The sequence below is a fragment of the Dromiciops gliroides genome, chromosome 2 (genome assembly GCF_019393635.1).
Source record: "Dromiciops gliroides isolate mDroGli1 chromosome 2, mDroGli1.pri, whole genome shotgun sequence".
In the NCBI taxonomy this organism is placed as follows: Eukaryota; Metazoa; Chordata; class Mammalia; order Microbiotheria; family Microbiotheriidae; genus Dromiciops; species Dromiciops gliroides.
The window spans coordinates 335,898,952-335,925,111 of record NC_057862.1 but is presented as its reverse complement, the minus strand read 5'-3'; the positions used below and the strand labels follow the sequence as shown (position 1 = coordinate 335,925,111).

At 38.1% G+C, this 26,160-nt stretch overlaps 1 pseudogene; it reads right to left on the bottom strand.

The window, feature by feature from the left end:
• Window positions 1-24,497: 24,497 nt before the first annotated feature.
• On the bottom strand, window positions 24,498-25,841 carry LOC122738835 (annotated as a pseudogene).
• Between the last annotated feature and the right edge of the window lie 319 nt (window positions 25,842-26,160).

Here is a 26,160-nt window from a genome sequence, read left to right as displayed (position 1 = left end):
CAATTTCTATTACTAGTCTCTTTTACTATTGTCTGAAAGCAATATTTCCTTACTGACAAAGGAAAATGAATGAGGTCTGGAAATACTTTTTTCCCCCTAAGCTTCAGTAGCATTTAACAGCATTCCCTTTACCTTCTAATGCTTTGAAGTTGTGAATAGCTTCAGAGATCGATGGTCTATTCCTCATAGGCTTTCACCCACCTTAAAAAAAGAGAAAACACCCCCAAATTGTAGCCAATGCAGGGAACTTAAGTTTTGTTTATCATCAAAGAAGAGGTGAAGGTGCTTTATTTCATTCAAAGAACTCTTACGAAGTATATGGTATAGGAAATTTATTATTCTTGATACTCTTGGTTCTAAGAGATCTAAAAATTATTAGAATTCATAATCATAGATGTAATGTTTGAAGAGTACTTTTGGTCAATTTTTTCAATCCTTTCATTTTACAAAAAACTGCTATAAGTAGCAGAGCTAGGATTTGAACCCAGATTCTCTGACCACATATGAGTCACATGGTTATTATCCCCAAGGAATTTATTACCTAGTAGGGAAATATTTAAGGTATACAATTAAAATACTTGGAATTATCAATATATAAAGGAAGTATAAGAGGCAGTCAGTATATTGCCATGTATAAAGAGCTGTCATAGGAATCAGGAAGACTTAAGTTCAACCTGTGCCCCAACATATACTGACAGTGTAACTCTGGGTAAGTCATCATCTTCTTTCATTTAGTACAGGGCCCTGTGAGGTCTGAAAGGCAGATGCTGACATTCTCTTCCCAAACACTGGTGCAGTCAGATTACCTGAGCAGTTATAACAAACCTACACTTGATGAAGATGAAACATTAATAATGAGTAGTTTTGTTGCAAATGTCCCAATGACTCTTGAAAACTAGCCTCTCCTCTTCTCAGCAGTGCAATGACCCAAGATAATTCCAAAGAAATCATGATGGAAAATGTTCTCCACATCCAGAAAAAAAGAACTGTGGATTCTGAATACAGATTGAACCATATTGTTTCTACATTTTTCTTGTTTTTTTTTTCTTTTTTGAGGGTTTTCCCTTTTGTTCTGATTCTTCTTTCACAATATGACTAATGCAGAAATATGTTTAATGTGATTGTACATATATAACCTATATCAGTTTGCTTTCTTTCTTGGGAAGGGGGGAGGAAAAGGAGGGAGGGAGAAAAATTGTAACTAAAAATCTTATGAAAACAAATGTTGGAAACTATCTTTACATGTAACTGGAAAATAATAAAATACTTTTATGATTAAGAAAAACTAGCCTCTTTACTAATTGTAATCATTTGATGATATTTTATTGCTAAGTGTTCCATTTTTCTGTGTGGAAATAACATTAACTATTCTATAACTGATGTGTATCTGGGTACCTTATTTTTTTCTCTACTCACCCATTACTGGAAGTAACCCATGGAAAAGAGCCAAAAATAGAACTGTTACCCAAGAATCTGAAGTGTGGGGGACATTAAAACCCAGAAGGGCTAGTTCCCCTATTAAGGAGCCAGGAAAACCCAGAATGATGAGGGCAGGACAAACCACTGGGGTTGCTAAGAGATAGGGATTAGCAAAGTTTTACCTATACACACACACACACACACACACACACACACACACACACACACACACACACACACAGACTTTCAGTATTGTGGCCGAAGAGAACCAGAAGAAATGTGCTTGTGTCATTTGGTGATGAGGACTGGATTTTTAGCTAGTAGCTCTGGGTTCTCATGTGAATACCACTTAATGCCTATGTGCTGTGATGCAAGTGACTTAATTGTTGTAAGCCTCAGATTCTTCAAATCAGGATAATGATATTTTCATTACCAGACTTTATAGCTATGCTCACTACTTATTTGGCTCCAAACTTGATTCTCTTGATTTTTCCCACTTCCATACTGTCTGCCTTGTCACTGTGGAAATGATTCCACAACTTTGACCTTTTTAAGTCATTGATTAATGAGTTTTTCCCCAGAGTCTCCATTTGAGGAAGAAACCAACAGAAGTATCCTGGTCTGAGCTCATTCAAGCTTTTGAGAGTTTATTGTTAATTTTCAGTGTGCACATTTAAACCTCAGAAAAGAGCAAACACTACAAATCAGGGGATGATTTGTTTTTTTAATTGCCCATACTTAACCAAGTGATGGAGAAAATGTTAACAATGCAGATTAATTTTTTCCATATAAATATTTTATTATTTTCCAAATACATTTAGAGATAGTTTTCAACATTTGTTTTTATAAGATTTCTAGTTTCAAATTTTTCTCCCTCCATTCCCTCCCTCCCCAGTCCCCAAGACAGCAACTAATCGGATATAGGTTATATAACCTATATGTACAATCACATTAAGCATATTTCTGCATTAGTCATGTTATGAGAGAAGAATCGGAGCAAAAAGGAAAAACCTCAAAAAAGAAAAACAACAAAAACAAAAACAATAGAAATAGTATGGTTCAATCTCCATCCAGATTCAACAGGGTTTTTCTTGTTTTGTTTTATTTTGTTTTCTGGATTTGGAGAGCATTCTCCATCTTGAGTCCTTTGGAACTATTTTGGACCATTGTATTGCTGAGAAGAATCAAGTCTATCACAGTTGATCAACACACAATGTTGTTGATACTGTGTACAATCTTCTCCTGGTTCTGCTCATCTCACTCATCATCAGTTCATTCAAGTCCTTCCAGGTTTCTCTGAAATCTGCCTGCTCATTGTATCTTGGAGCACAATAGTATTCCATTACATTCATATACCACAACTTATTCAGCCATTCCCAATTGATGGGCAACCCCTCAATTTCCAATTCCTTGTCACCACAAAATGAGCAGCTAAAAATATTTTTGTACATATAGGTCCTTTTCCCTTTTTTATGATCTCTTTGGGGAAAAGACCTAATAGTGGTATTGCTGGGTCAAAGGGTATTCGAAGCTTTATAGCCCTTTGGGCATAGTTCCAAACTGCTCTCCAGAATGGTTGGATCAGTTCACAGCTCCACCAACAATGCATTAGTGTTCCAGTTTTCCACAGCTTCTCCAGCATTTATTATTTTCCTTTTTTGTAATATTAGCCAATCTGATAGTTGTCAGGTAGTACCTCAGAGTTGTTTGAATTTGCATTTCTCTAATCAATAGTGATTTAGAGCATTTTTTCCTATGGCAATAGATAGCTTTGATTTCTTCATCAGAAAATTACCTGTTCATATCCTTTGATCATTTCTCCATTGGGGAATGACTTGAATTCTTATATATTTGATTTACTTCTCGGTATATTTTAGAAATTAGGCCCTTATCAGAAGTACTGGCTATAAAAATTATTTTCCAGTTTTCTGCCTTCCTTCTAATTTTGGATGCATTGCTTCTGTTTCTATAAAACCTTTTTAATTTAATGAAATCAAAATCATCCATTTTGCATTTCCAGATTAAATTTTAAAGTGTGACATAAATACATTTTTTTCAGAGTTGATTGTTAAACATTTACTAGTACACTACTGTGCCCAAGCCTTCCACACTCCCTTCTAACCTAATTCTGCTCTGACTCTCATGATTCTATATCTTCTGCCTAGGTGGGTACCTCTTTCTCCCAACTTTGCCTTTCAGTTCCTTTCTATGTGTTGCCTTCCTCCATTAGAAGGAAAGCTCCTGGGGGGGCGGAGCCAAGATGGCAGAGAGGAAACAGCAAGCTGCCTGAGCTCTCCTTCTGTTCCCTCAAAACGAACATTAAATCAAGCCTCTGGACGGATTCTGAAACTACAGAACCTGCAAAGAGACAGAGAGACACAGTCCTCCAACCAGAGATAATTTAGAAGACTTCAGGAAAAGGTCGGTCTGACTCGGGCAAAAGGGAGGCCCAGCACAGGGCAGCAACCCAGCGCCGAGGGGGTGGGGGAAAGTCAGCAGGAGCTGCGGGTCACAGCCGGACAACTGAGGCTCCCGGAACCTGGTTCAAAAATCTGGTGGCCAAGAAGGACAGTGGAAAAACCTACCTGCACCGGCCGGGAGGGAGACGAACGGGTCAGGTCGGGGTCTGGCGCCTGGCTGACCGAGTGCAATCAGACAGGAAGTGCAGGGCGGGGGATCTCCACACACCATAAAGGCCTCAGAGTAAAAGCCCGGCCACACAGCACCTATACACCTGCACAAGAAGCCCAAAACAGGGACCCTGGTGCCCCCAGAGCAGACCTCAACTTAAAGAATAAATAAATAAGCTGCAATAATGAGTAAGAAGCAAAAAAGAGCCCTCTCCATTGAGAGCTTCTGTATCAATAGGGAAGAAGCCAACACAAACTCAGATGAGGACAATAGCCTCAAATTGTCTACATCTGAAGCCTCACAAGGGAAGGTGAATTGGTCTCAAGAACAAAGAGCCTTCCTGGAAGAGCTCAAAAAGGATTTTAAAAATCAATTGCAAGAGGTAGAAGAAAAAATGGGGAGAGAAATGAAAGCAAAACAAGAAAACTATGAAAAAAGAATCAGCAGCTTGGAAAAGGAAGCTGAAGAAAACAAAGCCTTAAAAAATTCATTTGGCCAAATGGAAAAAAAGCTGCATAATCTCACTGAAGAAAACAATACCTTAAAAAATTCACTTAGCCAAATGGAAAAAAAGTTGCATAATCTCACTGAAGAAAACAATGCCTTAAAAATTAAAGTGGGACAGTTGGAAGATAAGGAATCCATGAGACACCAGGAATCAGTCAAGCAGAATAAAAAAAATGAAAAAATAAAAGAAAATGTGAAATACCTCATTGGAAAGACAACTGATCTGGAAAACAGATAGAGGAGAGACAATTTGAGAATCATTGGACTGCCTGAAAGCCATGACCAGAAAAAGAATCTAGACACCATATTCCAGGAAATTATGAAGGAGAACTGCCCTGATATCATAGAATCAGAGGATAAAATCATCCTTGAAAGAATCCACCAATCACCTCCTGAAAGAGACCCCAAAAGGAAAACTCCAAGCAATATTGTAGCCAAATTCCAGAATTATCAGGTGAAGGAGAAAATACTCCAAGCAGCCAGAAAGAAGCAATTTAAATATCATGGAGCCACAGTCAGGATTGCTCAGGACCTGGCAGCTTCAACATAAAAGGACCCCAAGGCTTAGAATATGATATTCCGGAAGGCAAAAGAGCTTGGATTGCAGCCAAGAATCTATTACCCAGCAAAAATGAGCATTTTCTTTCAGGGGAAAAGATGGACATTTAATGACATTGGGGACTTTCAATCTTTCCTGGTGAAAAGACCAGAACTGAATAGAAAATTCGAACTTAACATACAAGACTCAAGAGAAGTTTAAAAAGGTAAACAGAGGGGAAAAAAAAGGTTACCCAATTAGGTTAAACTGTTTATATCCCTACACAGGAAGATAATACTCATAACTCTTAAGAATTGTAAATGTATGTGGGCAGAGAAGGACTTTATATAGAGGGTATAAATATAAATTCTCTTTGATGTGATGATACAAAAGAATTAAGGGGTTAAAAAGGGAGTCTATGGGGAGGAGAGGAAAGGGGAGGTGGAATGGGATGAATTATATCATATGAAGAGGTGGAAAAAAACCTATTAAATAGAGGGAAAGAAAGGAGGGGGAACATTGTTTCAACCCTATTCTCATGAGATTTGACTCAAAGAGGGAATAACATATACGTTCATTGGGATAAAGAAACTTAACTCATTCTTTAGGGAAACAAAAGGGGAAGGGAAAGGGGGGGACTGATAGAAGGGAGGACAAAAGCAAGGGAGAAAAGGGTAAAGAAAAGAGAGGGGGGTGATAAAAAGGGAGGGCAGATCGGGGGAGGCAGGTGTAAGAAGTAAAACGTCGGTGAGGAGGAATAGGGTGAAAGAAGGGGGGAAAAGTACAAAGGGGGTAAATAGAATGGAGGGGAATAGACAGTCAGTAATAATAACTGTGAATGTGAATGGGATGAACTCTGCTATAAAACGGAAGCGAATTGCAGAGTGGATTAAAAACCAGAACCCTACAATATGCTGTTTACAAGAAACACATTTGAAGCAGAGAGATACACACACAGTCAAGGTAAAAGGCTGGAGCAGAATATATTATGCCTCAGCTAAAGTAAAAAAGGCAGGGGTAGCAATCCTTATCTCCGACAAAGTGCAGGCAAAAATAGATCTCATTAAAAGAGATAAGGAAGGAAATTACATCTTACTAAAAGGTACTATAGATAATGAAGTAATATCAATATTAAATATGTATGCGCCAAGTGGTATAGCATCCAAGTTCTTAGAGGAGAAGTTAAATGAGTTACAAGAGGAATTAGATAGTAATACTATACTAGTGGGGGATCTGAGTCTCCCCCTCTCAGAATTAGATAAATCTAGCCAAAAAATAAATAAGAAAGAAGTGAAAGAGGTGAATAGATTATTAGAAAAGTTAGACATGATAGATGTCTGGAGAAAATTGAATGGGGATAGAAAGGAATATACCTTTTTCTCAGCAGTACATGGCACATTTTCAAAAATTGACCATGTATTAGGGCACAAAAACATCATAGTCAAATGTAGAAAGGCAGAAATAGTAAATGCATCCTTCCCAGATCATGATGCAATAAAAATTACATGTAAGAAAGAGCCAGGGAAAAGTAGAATGAAAATCAATTGGAAACTAAATAATTTCATTCTCAAGAATGAATGGGCCAAACAACAAATCATAGAAACAATCAATAACTTTATCCAAGAGAATGACAATAATGAGACAACATACCAAAATCTATGGGATGCAGCCAAAGCAGTGCTTAGGGGAAAATTTATAGCTCTAAATGCTTACATGAATAAGAAAGAGAAAGAGGAGATTAATGAATTGGGCATGCAACTTAAAAAGCTAGAAAAAGAACAAATTAGAAATCCCCAATTAGACACTAAATTAGAGATCCTGAAACTTAAAGGAGAAATTAATAAGATTTAAAGCAAAAAAACTATAGAATTAATCAATAAAACTAAGAGCTGGTTTTATGAAAAAACCAATAAAATAGATAAAATATTGGTTAATTAGATTAAAAAAAGAAAGAAGAAAACCAAATTACCAGTATCAAAAATGAAAAGGGTGATGTTACCACCAATGAAGTGGAAATTAAAGCAATAATTAGGAAATATTTTGCCCAACTGTATGCCAATAAATTTGACAATCTAAATGAAATGGATGAATATTTACAAAAATACAAACTGCCCAGGTTAACTGAAGAGGAAATAAATTCCTTAAATAAATCCATATTAGAAAAAGAAATTGAACAAGCTATTAATGAACTCCCTAAGAAAAAATCCCCAGGGCCAGATGGGTTTACGGGTGAATTTTACCAAACATTTAAAGAACAATTAATTCCAATATTATACAAATTATTTGGAAAAATAGGTGAAGAAGGAGTTCTACCAAATTCATTTTATGACACAAATATGGTGGTGATACCAAAACCAGGCAAAGCAAAAACAGAGAAAGAAAATTATAGACCAATTTCCCTAATGAATATTGATGCTAAAATCCTAAATGAGATATTAGCAAGGAGATTACAGCAAGTGATCACCAGGATAATACACTATGACCAGGTGGGATTTATACCAGGAATGCAGGGCTGGTTCAACATTAGGAAAACTATTAACATAATCAACCACATCAATAAGAAAACCAACCAAAATCATATGATTATCTCAATAGATGCAGAGAAAGCTTTTGACAAAGTACAGCACCCATTCCTAATAAAAACACTAGAGAGTTTACGAATAGGGGGAGCTTTCCTTAGAATAATAAACAGTATCTACCTAAAGCCATCAGCAAGTATTATATGCAATGGAGATAAATTAGAGGCCTTCCCAATAAGACCAGGGGTGAAACAGGGATGTCCATTATCACCCCTATTATTTAATATTGTTCTAGAAATGTTAGCTTTAGCAATCAGAGAAGAGAAAGGAATTAAAGGAATTAGAATAGGCAAGGAGGAAACAAAACTATCACTCTTTGCAGATGATATGATGGTATACTTAAGGAATCCTCGAGAATCAAGTCAAAAATTACTTGAAACAATTAACAACTTTAGCAAAGTAGCAGGATATAAAATAAATCCACATAAATCATCAGCATTTCTATACATGACCAACAAAGTCCAGCAGCAAGAGATAGAAAGAGAAATTCCATTTAAAGTAACGGTAGGTAATATAAAATACTTGGGAGTCTACTTGCCAAGACAAACCCAGGAACTCTATGAACACAACTACCAAACACTCTTCACACAAATCAAATTAGATCTAAATAATTGGAAAGATATCAATTGCTCATGGATAGGCAGAGCTAATATAGTAAAAATGACAATACTGCCTAAATTAATTTACTTATTCAGTGCCATACCAATCAGGCTACCTAAAAATTATTTTATACAGCTAGAAAAAATAATAACAAAATTCATCTGGAAAAACAAAAAATCAAGAATATCCAGGGAAATAATGAAAAAAAATTCACAGGAAGGTGGGTTAGCGGTACCAAACCTGGAGCTTTACTATAAAGCGGCAGTCATCAAAACTATCTGGTACTGGCTAAAAAATAGAGTGGTAGATCAATGGAATAGGCTAGGCTCAGGAAATGCAGTAGTAAAAGACACTAGTAATGTAGTGTTTGATAAACCCAAAGACTCCAGCTTCTGGGATAGGAACTCAGTATTTGACAAAAACTGCTGGGAAAACTGGAAGATAGTATGGCAGAAATTAGGCTTAGACCAACATCTTACACCTTATACTAAAATAAGGTCAAAATGGATACATGATTTAGACATAAGAGGTGATACCAAAGGTAAATTAGGAGAGAAAGGAATAGTGTACCTATCAGATCTTTGGAAAGGAGAACAGTTTTTGACCAAACATGAGATAGAGTATATTATAAAATGCAAAGTGGATGATTTTGATTATATTAAATTAAAAAATTTTTGTACAAACAGAAGCAATGCATCCAAAATTGGAAGGGAGGCAGAAAGCTGGGAAACAATTTTTGAGGCCAGTGCTTCTGATAAAGGCCTCATCTCTAAAATATATAGGGAATTAAATCAAATTTATAAGAATCCACGTCATTCCCCAATTGAGAAATGGTCAAAGGATATGAACAGGCAGTTTTCTGATGAAGAAACCAAAGCTATCTATTCCCATATGAAAAAATGCTCTAAATCTCTAATGATTAGAGAGATGCAAATTAAAACAACTCTGAGGTACCACCTGACACCTATCAGTTTGGCTAAAATGACAAAAAAGGAAGATAATAAATGTTGGAGAGGCTGTGGGAAAATTGGAACACTAATGCATTGTTGGTGGAGCTGTGAGCTGATCTAACCATTCTGGAGAGCAATTTGGAATTATGCCCAAAGGTCAATAAAGCTGTGCATACCCTTTGACCCAGCAATTCCACTTTTAGGTCTTTTGCCCAAAGAAATCATGGAAGGGGGAAAGGGACCCACATGTACAAAAATATTTATAGCTGCTCTTTACATGGTAGCAAGGAATTGGAAGTTGAGGGGGTGCCCATCAATTGGGGAATGGCTGGACAAGTTGTGGTATATGAATACAATGGAATACTATTGTGCTGTAAGAAATGATGAGCAGGAAGAGTTCAGAGAAACCTGGAGGGTCTTACGTGAGCTGATGATGAGTGAGATGAGCAGAACCAGAAGAACACTGTACACAGTATCATCAACATTGAGTGTTGACCTACTGTGATGGACTAGATTCTTCTCACCAATGCAATGGTACAGAAGAGTTCCAGGGAACTCATGATAGAAGAGGATCTCCAAATCCAAGAAAAAAAAAAAAGAAAGAAAGAACTGTGGAGTATAGATGCTGATTGAACCATATTATTTCTTTTGTTTTGGGTGCTGTTGGTTTTTTTTTTCTATTTTGAGGTTTTGCATCACTGCTCCGATTTTTTCTCTTGTAACAGGATTAATGCAGAAATAGGATTAATGTTATTATGTGTATATATATGTGTGTATATATCTATATCTATATCTATATGTATAGAGATATATTGATATAACCAATATCAGATTACCTGCTGTCTAGGGGAGGGGGGAGGGAGGGGAGGGAGGGAGAAAAATCTGAAATTGTAAAGCTTGTATAAACAAAAGTTGAGAACTATCTTTACATGTAACGGAAAAAATAAAATACCTTATACATTAAAAAAAAAAAAGAAGGAAAGCTCCTTGAGATTAGGGACTGTGTTTGCTTTTGCTTTTATTTGTATTTCAACTGCTTTTCACAATGGGAAGCACTTAAATGTTTCACCTAAATGGTTTATACTGAAGAAAACTCCTTATCTTTTGAAACTGTGAAGTATTTTATGAGGGACCTTTTATATTCTGTAATGCTACAAAAATTGTGATTTCACTGAAATGTATACCTTCTGTTCACAGACACAAAAGATCTCTTTCCCTTGTGGGCCAAATTGTCTATCCCACAACAAACCAGAAGCAGAAGCAGAATGAAAACCAAATCCTTTTGAGATAAATAATTACTCATACACAATAAATGTGGTAGGAGCTGAGAGGCAAGGTGCAGGAATCCAGGTTTTTCTTTTTTCTTTTCTATTTCCTCAGGCAAAATCCAGTCTAACAATGAAATTTCTGACCTGGCCCAAAGAATTCACTCCACCCAGACCATCTTACCTAGGTGACATTCTTATTCCACCATTGTTCATTTCTCATTCACTGGGGGGAAAGATAGATCATTTTGTATCCCTTGCCCAAAGGAGGTAGTGTTCTGGCTTGAGATGAAGCTCTTTATTTAAGAGAGACATGATCAGAATCACATATATAGCCCTTCATTAGAATCGACCCACTTCTCACTATAATATTCAATCTCTCATTAGTTTTTAACCAATCACAATTGATTTCCACCTGTCAGGAACACCCACTCTTTCAAGGGTGTATGAGTGTGGCAGTTCCCCAAAGTTTGGCTGGCTTCTGAGAGTGCCACTGACCTAATTTCATTAATTATTTGCTAGCTATAATTAATAAATTGTTTATTAATTACCCAGAAACCATGTCTCCAGGTCTTTTTATACATCACAGTTTACTAGAAATTTAGAAGCCAATGAAGGTTTTTCAGGCTTCACCAACAAGGGTGCCTCACCTGTAGGGCTAAAGACTCTTGAAAGAAACAAAAGAACAAAGCTTACATAAGTTTCAATTTGGACAGGTGGTGACTTGGGTATTGGACAAAATCTATTGCTGGGGCCTTTCAGGGTAAGATTAGGGATATGTTATCCCTTGAGTTTATAAAGCCTGTTCCTGGGCTAGTAACAGGAAAGGCTCTTCTTCATGTTCACTATCTTTTGTAATTCTTCCCTAATAGATAGAGCTGTGCTAGCTATTTCAACAGTAAGGAAGATTGCAGACAGGGTGGGGTTTACAATACAAACAGTGTCAGGGGAACTTGTAAAGAAACTACAAATAAAATGGGGTTGCTTTAGCTTTCTTGGAAACCCACACCCTGTGCTTTAATAGATGGTCTTTGTCAGTTACTGGGAATACCTAATAGCCTGCCTTCTGGTGATGAACATTTCTGAGCTTAACTGGGTTAGTCTTCAGAACATAGACATTTGAATCTACCACTGCTCTCATTCTCAGTATTTCCAACCTGTTAAAATTTTTATTTTACTGTTGTTGCCTTTTAGAAAATTGAGTCATCTTTCATAGGAGGACTTTAATAAAAGACGTTATTAAGTAAATATACATTTTTAGTCAATTGCTAGTAAAAGTCACTATACTGGCCCCATTCATCTGGGAAAATAAGGCAAAAACTTATGCTCATCTTGCTCAAGTGCTAGTACTGGGCAAGTTCTACATAATTTTCATAGAGTCAGTGACCACATCTCTTCCTCTTCCATAAGGGCCATATAGTGCTGGTTATATTAAGACTTGTCATTAGTATGGATTTACAAAATTAGAATTAGCTCTTGGGACACCACTTGCTCTAAATCCCACTATTTTCCTCAATATCCTGTCTCTCACTGAGCCCTAGGAACATTCCCTTTGTATAATAGTATTCCCCTTCTATCATGTGAACAGAAAAGTATGCTTGGATATTAAATTTACTGTTTCACTCTTTTCCAAACAATAGATAAAAAGAATAAAGAACACATAATAAACCATCCTTCACATGGCTTTTAAAACATGCATAGGTTTCAACCTTTAATGGTGGGAGCACTACACAAATGAAATCAGAGATCCTGGAAATATTAATGTAAATATTTACCTACAACATACCCATTGCTATTTACCATTATGTAATAAAATAAAGCACTTTCCACATCTGTTTTCCACTAAAGGTCTACTCCTATTCTTGATTATGTTTTGATAATAAACCTAAGTTTCAGAAGGCTTTAACAATGGACCAGAGGCTCTGAAAAAGCTCTATTAAAGTGAAAAAACCTAACTTGTGCTATGCATAGCAGTCTAGCTAACTTCTCCAAAAGCCTATCATCAGTTAGGCACAGCATCTTTCAATGACTTTCTTGTAAGTCATTGTCATTGTTTTTTGTTTATATTTCTAAAATAAGACAATATTTGGGAAGGCTTAAATTCACCTTGGTTATGCTAAATTCACCTTCCTCTATTTGTGTTTTCCTATATTTCTCTTAAAACAGCAACAAATCACAGAATTTCCTCTAGGCACTTTAAGACCCTAAAAGAGATTTAGAAAGGACCATTATTTCATTTTCAACATGAAGACGTGAAAATACTAAGAAACCAAACTTGACTGCCTCATAACCCTGAGCACAAATAACAAGACTTAGAATCACAATGTTATTCCTAATATATCTTAAGGAACATTCGAACCACAAGAAATAATCCAACTATCCCATGTAGTCTATTTTTATTTCCTTTTTGCAGACAGAGGAAGGAAAATCCAGAGTGGGTAAGCTATTGATTATATAGGGATTAGAAGACTTGACTCAGCACCATTTTTTAACACTAACATTCAGCATGCTTTTTGTGTGCAATCAATATTATTGCTATTAGATAATAATGGGCTTGATCTCCTATTGAGCAGACTATTCCCTAGAACTAATGAACTCAACCCTGTGAAATAAATCAGACTACCTCTTGGACTTAAATGATGAATTAATAATCTCTAGATAACTTTATCCCAGTTTATTGTTATAGATATAGTCAAGTAAATTTCATCTAGAATCTTTTGCAAGCAGGTTTTCCTAAAGGAAACAAATACAATTTAGCTTTCAAACACTTAATTATTGTACTGTATGTTTCTCTAATCTCCTATTCCCTTTGCTATAAAGAACAGCCATGAAGAAGGTAAACATTTCACATGTATAGTGGCAAATCAAACTATTCAAAAGTCAGTATAGTCAATTAGGAAGACAAATAACAGCCACTGTATTTTTACCATCTGCTTTTCTCAGTGACTCCTTCAATTAATTTGGAGCACATCTTTGGTAAGAGCAAATGTCTCTAAAGAAAATGTTTTTCTTCTTAATTATAGGCATTTTGTTGCTTTATAGCTGTAACATGTAAAGCTATATTGGGTTAAATTCCAAATGTGATACAGGGTAAAGCTCTCAGAATTTGGAGGGATTAGACAGGGAATGTCATTTCAGGCAGACAATTTGATATCAATTCTGAAAGACTGAAAAGTTCAAAGTTGGCAAAAAAGAAAATAACTAGTGCTTTCATTATATAATGGTTATTCTTTGGTGGGAGGGAAATTATGCTTTTTGTAAACATACCCGAAAATATACAAAGGAAATCATATTAGCATCGTTATAACAGAAGAATTTGACAATGTATTTCCTTCTAGGAAAAAAAATAGTGAATAAAGAAATCAAATAATTTGTGAGAATTCTACACACTATCTTAGAATATTTTATTGGTGCTAGTCCCATTACTGATAAATTCACAACAATTATTTAAAACACTTCTGAGAATTTTAATCAAGGGTGGGTAAACCGCAGCACATTCAATTATTACTCACATTCCTGTTTCTCTAATACATTGGCTACACTTGTTTTAAAAAGTGAATATCTTTTCAAGGACCTTTCAAAGTCTTTGAAATAAGAAAAAAAACTATAACCTCAATTCCTTCAATCTTTGAAAAATGACAGGAGACATAAACAGTAAAAATAAGTGTAATCCCTTTGTCCAACCTAGCAGAGAAAAAGAATAGTGTTGATTAAATGAGAAAAGGTGATTTGCCCAACAGACCACGTTCAGCTGTGGTTCTGTCTCAAAGGCCAATTTTACACAGAAGTAGTCACCAGTAGTGCATGTTTTGAATGGTATAAGGAAGGCCTTTTCCAAAATGGGTAATTATGAGGTTTCTTTTTTTTTTCTTTTGAGCCTTTAAAAAAACAAAAACAACAAGCCTTTATTTTCTCCCATACCTCCTCCTACCCCAAAAGGATTAAAAAGAAGAACAAAGTAATCCTCAGAATAATTATACATACTCAAGCAAAAAAATCCCCATTTTTACCTTGTCCAAAAACACTTGTCTCAAACTGTGCCTTGAATCCATCATCTCTCAGTCAGGAGGTAGCTAAAATGTTTCATCAGACTCTGAAAATTATGGTGGTTCCCTCTTATTGATCAGAGTTTTTAAGGCTTTTAGTCATTTGTCTTTACAGTGTTGTTATTATTGATCACATTTGTTGGGTGTTTTGTTTTGTTTTTCAGGGCAATGAGGGTTAAGTGACTTGCCCAGGATCACAGAGCTTGCAAGCGTCAAATGTCTGAGGCCGGATTTAAACTCAGGTCCTCCTGAGTCCAGGGCCAGTGCTTTATCCACTGTACCAACTAGTTGCCCCTACTGTTGTTATTATTATAAAACAATTATCCTCCTAGTTCTGCTCACTTCACTATGCATCAGTTCATACAAACCTTCCTAGTTATTTCTGAAACCTCCCCACTCATCATTTCTTTTTGTAATTCTATTATATGAATATACAATATACCATATACCATTTAATAATTCCATCACATGAATATACCACAATATATTTAACCATTCCCAAATTATTTTTCTTTTTTCTTTTTTTTTTTTTTTGGTGAGGCAATTGGGGTTAAGTGGCTTGCCCAGGGTCACACAGCTAGTAAGTCTCAAGCATCTGAGGCTGGAATTGAACTCAGGTCCTCCTGAATCTAGGGCCGTTGCTCTATCCACTGTGCCACTAGCTGCCCCCAAATTATTTTTCAATCCTTTGCTAATACAAAAACCAAAAAAAGAGAGCTTCTAATAATATCCATATCCATATTCATAAACATACATGCATATATATGGATATATATCCATATATATGGATATGTATGTATATGTGCGTGTGTGTGTGTGTGTGTGTGTGTGTGTGTGTGTATTGGTACACATGGATATTCTTTATCCTTTGATCTCTTTGGGGTATAGGCCTAATCCAAACTGGTGTCACTGAATCAAAGGGTATGAAAAGCTTAATGACTTTGAACCTATTATTCGAAATTGCTTTCCAGGATGTGTGGACCGATCAATAGCTCCAACAATAAGTTATAATTAGATTTAAAGTTGGACTTCAGAAACCATCTAGATCAGCTTTTCATTTTATAGGTGAAGAAACTAAGGCTCAGAGAGGTAAAATGACTTGGCCAAAGTTACACAGACAGTAATTATCCAGCCGGATTTAATATCAATTTCTAGATGTTCCTATCTCTCTGTTTTACTTCTTCCTTGCTTCTTCCCTACCAGCATCCCAGTGTCCTGAAATGCACCCATTTAGAATTCAGTACTAAAAATTAACGAGTATCTTCTCCCAAAATGACATCAGAAGAAAGAGCATATTAAGCTATTATCATCCATTAATGTGTTAGAGTGAGTTATTTCATCAAATCATTTCTCAGTAGCAGAAAGTTGAGAAAGGGGCTCCTGGAAAAGAGGAAGTTTATGGAAGGGAAGAGAAAATAATGAATAGAGAACTCCTTTAAAAAATAGCAGCCCTCCATGGTTTTTGCTTCATTAGTAATAGCAAAGGAAAGTGGGAAGGGGATGAAGAACTAATTCATAATTTTGCCTCAAGCCAGTTTCTGTATATTCTGAGAAACAGGATTTTAAATAGCCGTGTACTTCATTTCCATACACAACTAAACTATCTCTCAAATTCTCTGGACCCAATCATGCTATTGGTCACTGATAGCATAATAAATGTAACCTATGACATGTTCCATATAATGGAAATGAGAGTAGAATATTATCCCATTTCCAGGGAGATTCAGCAGGAAGGAATTTTTATGTGACTGCATTTTTCTCCTTCCCTCTCTTTGTTTTTTGAAACTGTGTTTCATTAATGCCAAACATTAGCCTAAGAGGTCACTGAGAAGATGTTCATGATTCCAAAAGATTCATTCTTAGAGGTCAATGGACCGATTAAGTTGGACTCACCTCTCATTTGTTTCATCAGTGTTTTTCCTTAAACTAGATGAAAGCTGCATTGTAATTTAAAGGTTAAGGCCCAGTGGAGCAAATGGTGAGCCTGAGAAATATAGCTTAGCAGCTGAAATTACAAAAAGCCAAGTAACATCAGCAAATGTGTCTCTTAAAATATGGATGATCTTTGCTTTATCATACTAATTATCACAGTTCAATGGTTTAAACAAAATTATTCCATAGGTTTAGACCTCTTATTTTTTAAGTGCAGTTTGTTTCACACTCTCCTATAAGGTTACTAGTTCATAGAATGCATTATTCCTGAGTTACCATTCTGATATTGTGAAATTCAAAGAGGTCTTCATACTTATTTATTCAATAAACCTTTATAAAACACCTGTTATTTCTAGTGTATGCTAAAGGTCTTTAAGACAGATATTATAGGGGCAGCTAGGTGGCACAGTGGATAGAGCACTGGCCCTGGATTCAGGAGGATCTGAGATCAAATCTGGCCTCAGACTCTTAAGACTTACTAGCTGTGTGACCCTGGGCAAGACACTTAATCCTAATTGCCTCACCAAAAAAGAGACATATATTATGATAAACAAAACATAATCCTTGTCATCATGGAGCTTTTTTAGATTTACACAAAAACTAATAACATTGATACTTCATGTAACAAGTATAAAGTACTATAGTAGCTCAGAAAAGTAAGAGATCATTTTAACGGAGGCAGGTCCTATGAAAGAAATGGCAATTGAGCTTGAAGTGGAAATAGAAAATGATATACCTGTCCATACAAAAGGATAGAGTGTTAGGTGCAGAATTAAACAGGAAAGGTCAGATTTGGCCTCAGGGCCTCCTGAGTCCAGGCCTGGTGCTTTGTTCACTGTGTCACCTAGCTGACCTATGACGACATCTTTAAAATAAAGTTAAGGGGTAAGAGGAAAGGACTGGAAGAAAGGAAAAGGGAGAGGTGGAATGTGGTAAAGTCATGTAATGATTGGAATGATGCCACCTACTGGAGACTTACTATAGGAAAGCTCCACCATGAGTAGAATGCCTCAGAGGGCAAGGCCATGTGGCTTTTCCTTGGCATCAGGGAGTAATGTTTGCACATGGGTACTGTCCACCAAGGCTACCAGCCAATCAACTTAAGGAGCCTCCCATTTTCTGGGAGGGAACAGGAAGGAGGAAGGAGGGCCATGCATGGAGAGGGCTCTCTTTTTTTTGGTTCCTGACTTTATGGTGGTGGTGGGGGCATCAGAGAAAGTCACAGGAAAATTGAGGAAAGATAGGATTGCCATGCTGTTGGAATTCTGTTCTCAATCTTTCTCTTTCTACCTTTCAATAAACCCTTAAAAACCTAAACTCATTTTTATCAGTGAATTTAGTCAGTTTCCCCCAAAACTGGGAGAACAGATTAGAACCCACATTTAGAATCTTAAATTACACAGTTTGGCTGACCACAAAGAGGAAAACCAAACGTTTGTCTTCTGATCTTCTGATTGGGTAAGATTTCCCCTCCCCTGTCCCCTTAAATTGGAAAGTACTGCCAAGTATTGGCTGTTTTAAATTTCAAATTAATCTTTTAAACATTTTAAGTACCCTTTTTCTAGCTTTACCTTCACTAATCAGAGATGTTGGCCATTTTGAATTTGATGAATATATATGTTTTTTTATTTCTATTCCTCATTTTGGTTTTGTGGGGCTTTGTGGTGTGGTATGGAGAATTTGGCATGCCCTAATTAATATTAGGATAAAGATGATTCCCCAGGATTCCCCATTAGGAAAGCTACTTATGGATTGGAATGAGGGAAAACTTAGACTAGATACAACCATGACCAGAGGAGGGCTGTGTTTTATGTGGCATGAGGAATTACAGGAAGAATGGCCCAAATATGGGTCATTTGATCCCCAAACATTAAGGCTTTTGCAAAGAACCCTAAGTATATGTCCGCCTGAACATTTACTTTATTGGGAAATCTGGGCCAGAGCAAGTGAAAATTATCATACTAAAAATATAAGAAGAAGAAAGTCCAGGCCCCAGTTTATGTCTGAGTCTGCCTCCCAAACTGAAATAATGAATGACCTGACTCAATCCAGACCCCAAATTGAAGACAAGGACTCTCAAACTGAAACAACAAACTGGCAGAAATCTCTAAGTCTACTTCAGGAGACTAATGAAAGACCAAATAGATTTTACGATAGACTTTGCGAGGCCGCGAGACAGTACACCAGATTGGATCCAGTAGACTTAAGAAATCCTCACATTTTTCTCAACAGATTTGTTTATAATTGACTGCCAGAAATCCATAGATATTTTTTACAATGCCCAGATTGGAGGACTCTCATTATAGATTGAATTAAAGAACTTGTGAATTATGTCTTTGACTCATGTGAGGAAAGTCCAGATGACCCTAAACAGAGTATCCTGGCTCCTGTACTTCCTAGTCATGATTTGAATCATCCCAAGCCTAAGCTTGTAGACATGGCCTCCCAAACTGAAACGCCCAATAATACAACTCAATTTTGTAAACTGAGTGACTTTTCAAAGACATTTTAAGCATATGCTGTGGATGGGGCCATTGGGCATCAGAAGCTACCAGAATTCTTTTTTCTTTTTTTCTTTCTGTTTGTAGAACCATGATTTCTAATGAGTTGTTTTTCTCTTTTATGGGATTCTGTTTGAAAAAGAGGGTTATTGAACCCTATTGCTTGATCTACCAATGAACATATTGAATATTGAATCTTGCTAATTGAAGCCTTATTTCTTTTTGATAAATTGATCACCACTTTAAGTATCTGCTACCATTATACTGGAGAATTCATGTATAAGATGATGTGGTTTGGGGGCAGCTAGGTAGCACAGTGGATAAAGCACCGGCCCTGGATTCAGGAGTACCTGAGTTCAAATCCGGCCTCAGACACTTACTAGCTGTGTGACCTTGGGCAAGTCACTTAACCCCCATTGCCCCGCAAAAAAAAAAAAAAAAAAAAAAAAAAAGATGATGTGGTTTACTTGCTAAAAGAAGATTATGTAAAGATGTCTAATATAATCAGCTATTTACATTCACTTATCTTTTATATGTCATTATACTCTTGGTATGGTTTGGAATTATTGTATAGATTACTAGTTATTCTCAGTTATGCAGCATAGCGTGCATTTTTACCATCATACTGTCTTGGTGAAATTAATATGAGATTTAGGAAGTATGGAAACTTATCATTTTTGAGACTAACTTACTGTGAACTTTAATGCAGGCCCTGGAGAGAATATATGTGCAACAAAAGGAGAGACAGGTATACGTAAGTCCATGGTTTGCTTATGGTGGCGACGATGTAGAGCACAATTGCTAGACACAGCCAAGTTTTGTCCTCTCTCCCTCCTAATATAACCTAATTTAATTGAACTTGTTTTCTTTTTGTCTCATTCAGTCAAACTTACCTGTGGCCTAGCACAATCACTGGCGGTCTCAAAACCATGAGATATGGTATGATAAACTTTCCATAACATTTTCAGGTGTCATGAACACATACTAAATTTGGCCTTGATCCAGATGCATGGTGGTAAAAAGTGATATAGATTGCATAACTACCTCAACCCTCTATTATATAAAGGAGGGAATGTAATGGAATTTAATAATTTGATCATTGACAATGCTATGCTAAGGTTTAGTAAAAATCCAGCAATTCAAACAGTTAAAGAAGAGAATCCAGCTTTCCAGACCAGAGTCCAGAATCCAGTTATCCAGATCAGAGCCCAGAGTCCAGAGCCCAGTTTTCCAGACCAGAGTCCAGTTTCCTCCTGATGACATCTTACCAGCCCAAGAAGACAAGAGAACTCAGAGACTTTATATGAATAGTTATGCTCTGTTGATTTTGTTTTCTGTTTCTTTTATAATATACACCATCTGTAACATGTACTCTCTGTAGAGGCCCTCTCTTTGCAAGACCTCTGTCAAAGCATGGTTTGTGAGGGACTGCCACTCTGGAGAAAACTTTCCTCTCTCCCTTTTCTATATTTTTATTTACATATTGTTAGCCAGCATAGGATATTATTTTTGGTTGTTTCATTGAGCAAATGCATTCGTTTTTCAAAAGAAACAAAATGGGGGACTGTAATGATTGAAATGATGCCACCTACTGGAGACTTACTATAGGAAAGCTCCACCATGAGTAGAATGCCTCAGAGGGCAAGGCCATGTGGCTTTTCCTTGGCATCAGGGAGTAATGTTTGCACATGGGTACTGTCCACCAAGGCTACCAGCCAATCAACTTGAGGAGCCTCACATTTTCTGGGAGGGAACAGGAAGGAGGAAGGAGGGCCTGCGTGGAGAGGGCTCTCTTTTTTTGGTTCCTGACTTTATGGTGGTGGGGAGGGTAGCAGAGAAAGTCACAGGAAAATTGAGGAAAGATAGGATTGCCATGCTGTTGGAATTCTGTTCTCAGTCTTTCTCTTTCTACCTTTCAATAAACCCTTAAAAACCTAAACTCATTTTTATCAGTGATTTTAGTCAGTTTCCCCCAAAACTGAGGGAACAGATTAGAACCCACATTTAGAATCTTAAATTACACAGTAGCACACATAAAAGAAAAAAGAAAGAGTTTATAGAGTGGAGGCGAAAATGGGGAAGAAGCAGGGGAGTGAGCCTTACTCTCATCAAAATTGGCTCAAAGAGGGAATAAAATACACATGCAAGTAGGTATAGTAATATATTTTGCCCTGAGGAAAAGTGGGAGGGGAAGGGAATCGGGGGGAGAGGTGAGGGAAGGGAGGGCAGATTAGGGGAGAGGGAAGTAAAAAGCAAAACACTTTTGAAGAGTGATAGGGTAAAAGAAGATTTAAAATGGAGTAAACATCAAGGGGAGGAAATAGGATGGAGGGTATGACAATTCTCAATAGTAACTGTGAAAGAAATGATGAGCAGGATGCTATCAGAAGGATGTATGAAAAATGCAAACAATTAAAAGAGAAAGAACCAATGGTATCTGAATAGATAATGAAGTATAATTTCATGTTAGTTCCTCTCACTTTTTTTCTGCATTAGTCTTATTGTGAGAGAAGAGTCAGAGCACACGGAGAAAACCTCAAAGAAGAAGAAAAAATAAACAGCCCCAAAGTAGAAACAGTATGGTTCAATCTGCATTCATAAACCACAGTTCTTTGTTCTGGATGTTGAGAACATTGTCTATTATAAAGTTCTTTGAAATTGTTTTGGACCATTGCATTGCTAAAAAGAGCCAAGTGTATCACCATTGTTCAACATACAATGTTCATGTTCCTGTATACAATGTACTCCTGGTTCTTCTTCTCTCTTTTCTATTCTTTTTTTTTCTTTTTTCTTTTTTTTGGGGGTGTGTGAGGCAATTGGGGTTAAGTGACTTGCCCAGGGTCTCACAGCTAGTAAGTGTCAAGTGTCTGTCTGAGGCTAAATTTGAACTCAGGTACTCCTGACTCCAGAGCCAGTTCTTTATCCACTGCGCCACCTAGCTGCCCCTGGTTCTGCTTCTTTCAGTGAGCATCAGTTCATTTAAGTCCTACCAGGTTTGTCTGAACTCCTCCTGCTCATCATTATTTTTCACATTGATTTTTTAAAACTTTGTTTCTAAATTTTCTTCTTCCCTCCCTTGTCATCCCTCCCTATGAAATCCATCAATTCAACATAAGTCATACATTTGTAGTTATGCAAAACATCTTCTCATTAGTCAGGTTGTGAAAGAAAATACACAAAATACCTTTAGAAAGAGTAGGTAACAAATAAAATTATACTTCAATCTGTATTCAGATACTATCAGTTCTATCTCTGCTGATGGTTTGCACTTTTCATATGTCCTTCTGATAACATCCTAGTCATCATTTCTTTCACAGTTACTATTGTTAACTGTATTATCATCCATCTTAATCCCTCCCCTTGACATTTACTCTATGATCTATCTTCCTTAACCCTATCCAACACTCAAAAGTGTTTTGCTTTTTACTGCCCCCTCCCCCAATTTGCTCTTCCTTCCATTGACTGCCCCCATTATCCCCTTCCCCTCCCAGTTTCCCACATGGAAAGATATATTACTCTCCCCTCTTGAGTGTTTATATTATTCCCTCTTTGAGCCAATTCTGATGAGAGTTAGGCTCACTCACTCCCCTGTCCCTTCCCCATCTTCCCCTCTACTCCATAAGCTTTTTCTTATTTTTTTTAATGTGAACTACATTTCCCCAATATGCCTCTTCCTTTCCCTCTCTTCCAGTATATTCCTCTTGGCCCTTAACTTTATTTTGAAGATGTCATCATGGGTCAGCTAGGTGGCACAGTGGAAAAAGAACCAGCCCTGGACCCAGGAGGTCCCAAGCCCACATCCATCCCCAGACATAAGCCATCCCACTTTGCCTGCCCCCCAAAAAACAAGGATAAACAAAAAATAAATGTTTTGCAGATTTCATCCCTTCATATTCAATTCACATCTGTTCCCTCTAAGTATATTCTTTTCAGATGCCCTAATAATTGAGAAAGATCGTATGAGTTGGAAGTATTACCATCTTCCCATGTAGTAATATAAACAGTTTAATCTTTTTTTTTTTTCTTAGTGAGGCAGTTGGGGTTAAGTGACTTGCCCATGGTCACACAGCTAGTAAGTGTCAAGTGCCTGAGGCCAGATTTGAACTCAGGTCCTCCTGACTCCAACACCGGTGCTCTATCCACTGCACCACCTAGCTGCCCCAGTTTAATCTTTTAATATCCCTCATGATTTCTTTTTCCTGTTCACCTTTTTATGCTTCTCTAGGGTCTTCATTTGAAAGTCAAATTTTCTATTCAGTTCAGGTCTTTTCAACACAAATGCCTGAAAGTCCTATTTTTCATTGAAGTTCCATTTTTTCCCCTGACAGATTAAACTCAGTTTAGCTGGGTAGAAGATTCTTAGCTGTAGTCCCAGTTCCTTTGCCCTCTGAAATATGATATTGCATGCCCTCTGGTCCTTTAAACTAAATGTTGCTAGTTTTGGCCTTACTGTAGCTCCACAGTATTTGAATTCCTTTTTTATAGCTGCTTGCAATATTTCTCCTTGACCTAGGAGCTCTGGAATTTAGTTCTAAAATTCCTGAAGGTTTTCCTTTTGGAATCTCTTTCAAGAGGTGATTGGTGGATTCTTTCAATTTCTATTTTATCTTCTGCTTCTAGAATATCAGGACAATTATCCCTGATTTTTTCTTGGAAGTTGATATCTAGGCTTTTTTTTTTTTATCATGGCTTTCAGGTAGTCCAATGATTTTCCAATTATCTCTCCCAGATTCTTCTTCTCCTTGTAATGATTGGAATGATGCCACCTACTGGAGACTTACTATAGGAAAGCTTCACCATGAGAAGAATGCCTAAGAGGGCAAGGCCATTCAGCTTTTCCTTGGCATCAGGAAGTGACGTTTGCTCATGGGTGCTGTCTATCAAGGATACCAGCCAATCAACTTGAGGAGCCTCCTATCTTCTGGGAGGGGACAGTAAGGAGGAAGGAGGGCCTGCGCGGAGAGCTCTGTGTCTTTTTTGGTTCCTGACTTGGTGGTGATGGGAGGAAAAGACAGAGAGGAGCTGAGGAAAGATAGGATTGCGAGGTTGTAAGAATTCTATTCTCAATTTTTCTCTGTCTATATTTCAATAAATCCTTAAAAATCTAAACTCATTTTATCAATGATTTTAGTCAGTTTCCCCCAAAACTGGGGGAACAGATTAGAACCCACATTTAGAATTTTAAATTACAAAGTTTGGTCTGTTAAGGCTAAAATTCTAGCTAAACTGTCTAAAATATCTAATGAGTGGTCACCAATAAATTATAAGCTTTAGCAAGAGTTAGGCTTTTAAGCATTTATTAAGGAGAATAAGAATTTGGTAAAGAGAGAAAGGCCTACAGTCATCTATCTATTAAAGGGAGAGTGCATTTCTAGCTCCACTTTCTGCCAGAGTCCACAGGAAAAAGTGCCCCAGTCAGAGTGCCAGGCTCTCCCTTCTTCCTCCCACAAGCAAACGTCACTTCCTGATGCCAAAGAAAAGACGCATGGTCTTGCCCTCAAAGACCTTCACCTCATGGGCAGAGCTCTTCTACAGTAAGTCTCCAGGACGTGATGTCATTCTAATTGCTACATCCTTCTGTTTCTTCTGTACAACATCCAGGTTGTGGTCCTTCCACATGCTCTTGCGTAGCTTGATGGGGCAGGAGCCCACATACTTCATCTCCTTCATGGCACACACATAGTCACTGGGGTCCTTGAAACTGACAAAGCCATAACCCTTGATCTTGCCTGTGCACTTATCCTGTATGACTTTAGCTTTGAGGAAGGAGGGGAATTGGCTGAAGGCTCAGGCCAAAATGTCATCATTCACCTCATTGTCCAGATCCCTGCAGAAGATCTGGAAGTCATCTGCATCCCACTCCAGGAGGGTGGGGTCTTTTCAGCTGTTCCTGGCTGTTGGTTGCATGCACTGCTTCAGCTTCTCTGTCTTCCCTTTCTTCTTGTCCTCACCCAATGGTTTTGGCACCTTGAGGGCCATGAGTCCTGGGGGTGGCTAGGGCTCAGGCCAGGGACGGGGCTGGGGACGGGGCCTGAGGGACAGGAGCTCAGGGATTTGGAGGGGTGGAAGCAGGCCCTGCATGACTTCCAAGGGCAGAGGCAGGGGCTCAGGCTCAGGCAGAGGCATGGCCAAGGGTATGGGGAGGCTGTGTCCAATGATTGCTCTGGCTCCTGGGCCCTCCACAACTGCATCTGCTTCTTCCAAGCCTACAGCTGTGGCCACTACCACTGCCACTGCAGCAGCTTCCTCTTTCTCTTTCAGCCCCAGGCCCAAGCCCAGGCCCAGTTCCTGAGAGGGGCTGGAGGTTCCTCTGGGGGTGGCCTCCGGGACATCATCATGCCAAGTTGGAGTCCAGGTGCCCAAGCCATAGGTGGCAACATCATGGGAGGTCCAGGAGGACCAGGCAGGTTAGGTCCAACCAGGGTCTGATGAGGAGGCTGAAGAGCCATGGGGCGTGGACCACCCACCTGTCAAAGGAACATGGCATCTCAGGCCTCAGGGCTGTCGAGACGACTTCTATCTCCTCCTGGGCCAAAACCAACAGGATCCACAAAGGGGTCAGGGGGACCTAAAATCAGAGTAATTACTGTGGCTGCTGCTGCTGCCTGGGTCTCCAGGCTCTGTTGGACCTGCTGGTAGGCGTTGGTGGCAATGACTGGGCAGATCACAGGTGCAGGCTCCACAGGTGGTACAACTGGGGCTGGATACCCAGATATTCAGAACTCCCAAGCCGTCCTGCTCAAGCAGCGTCATCTCTGCCTCCATCTCTTTCAGTCACTCCTCACCACTCTTCTCAGGCACAGCTGGCCCTGGGCCCGAGAGCAAAGCTCCTCCCACACCCGGGATTCCCAGGGGAGGCCCTGTCTTGCCCATCGTCATCGCCAAAGCCGCTTCCCCTCCAGCCACCATCTGGTTGTCTGTCAGGAAATTATTTTCTTGAGAGAACTTTTGTATCTCCTTTCCCATTTGACTTTTCAAACTGTTGACATTTTTCCCATGACTTTCCTGCATTGCTCTCATTTCTCTTTCCATTCTTTCCTCCATCTCTCTAAATCTTCCTTCTATCTCTCCTACTTTCTCTTCAAAGTCCTTTTTGAGTGCTTCCATGGCCTGAGACCAATTCATATTTTTCTTGGAATCTTTGGATGTTACAGCTTTGACTTTGTTATTATTATCTTCTTCTGAGAGTCTC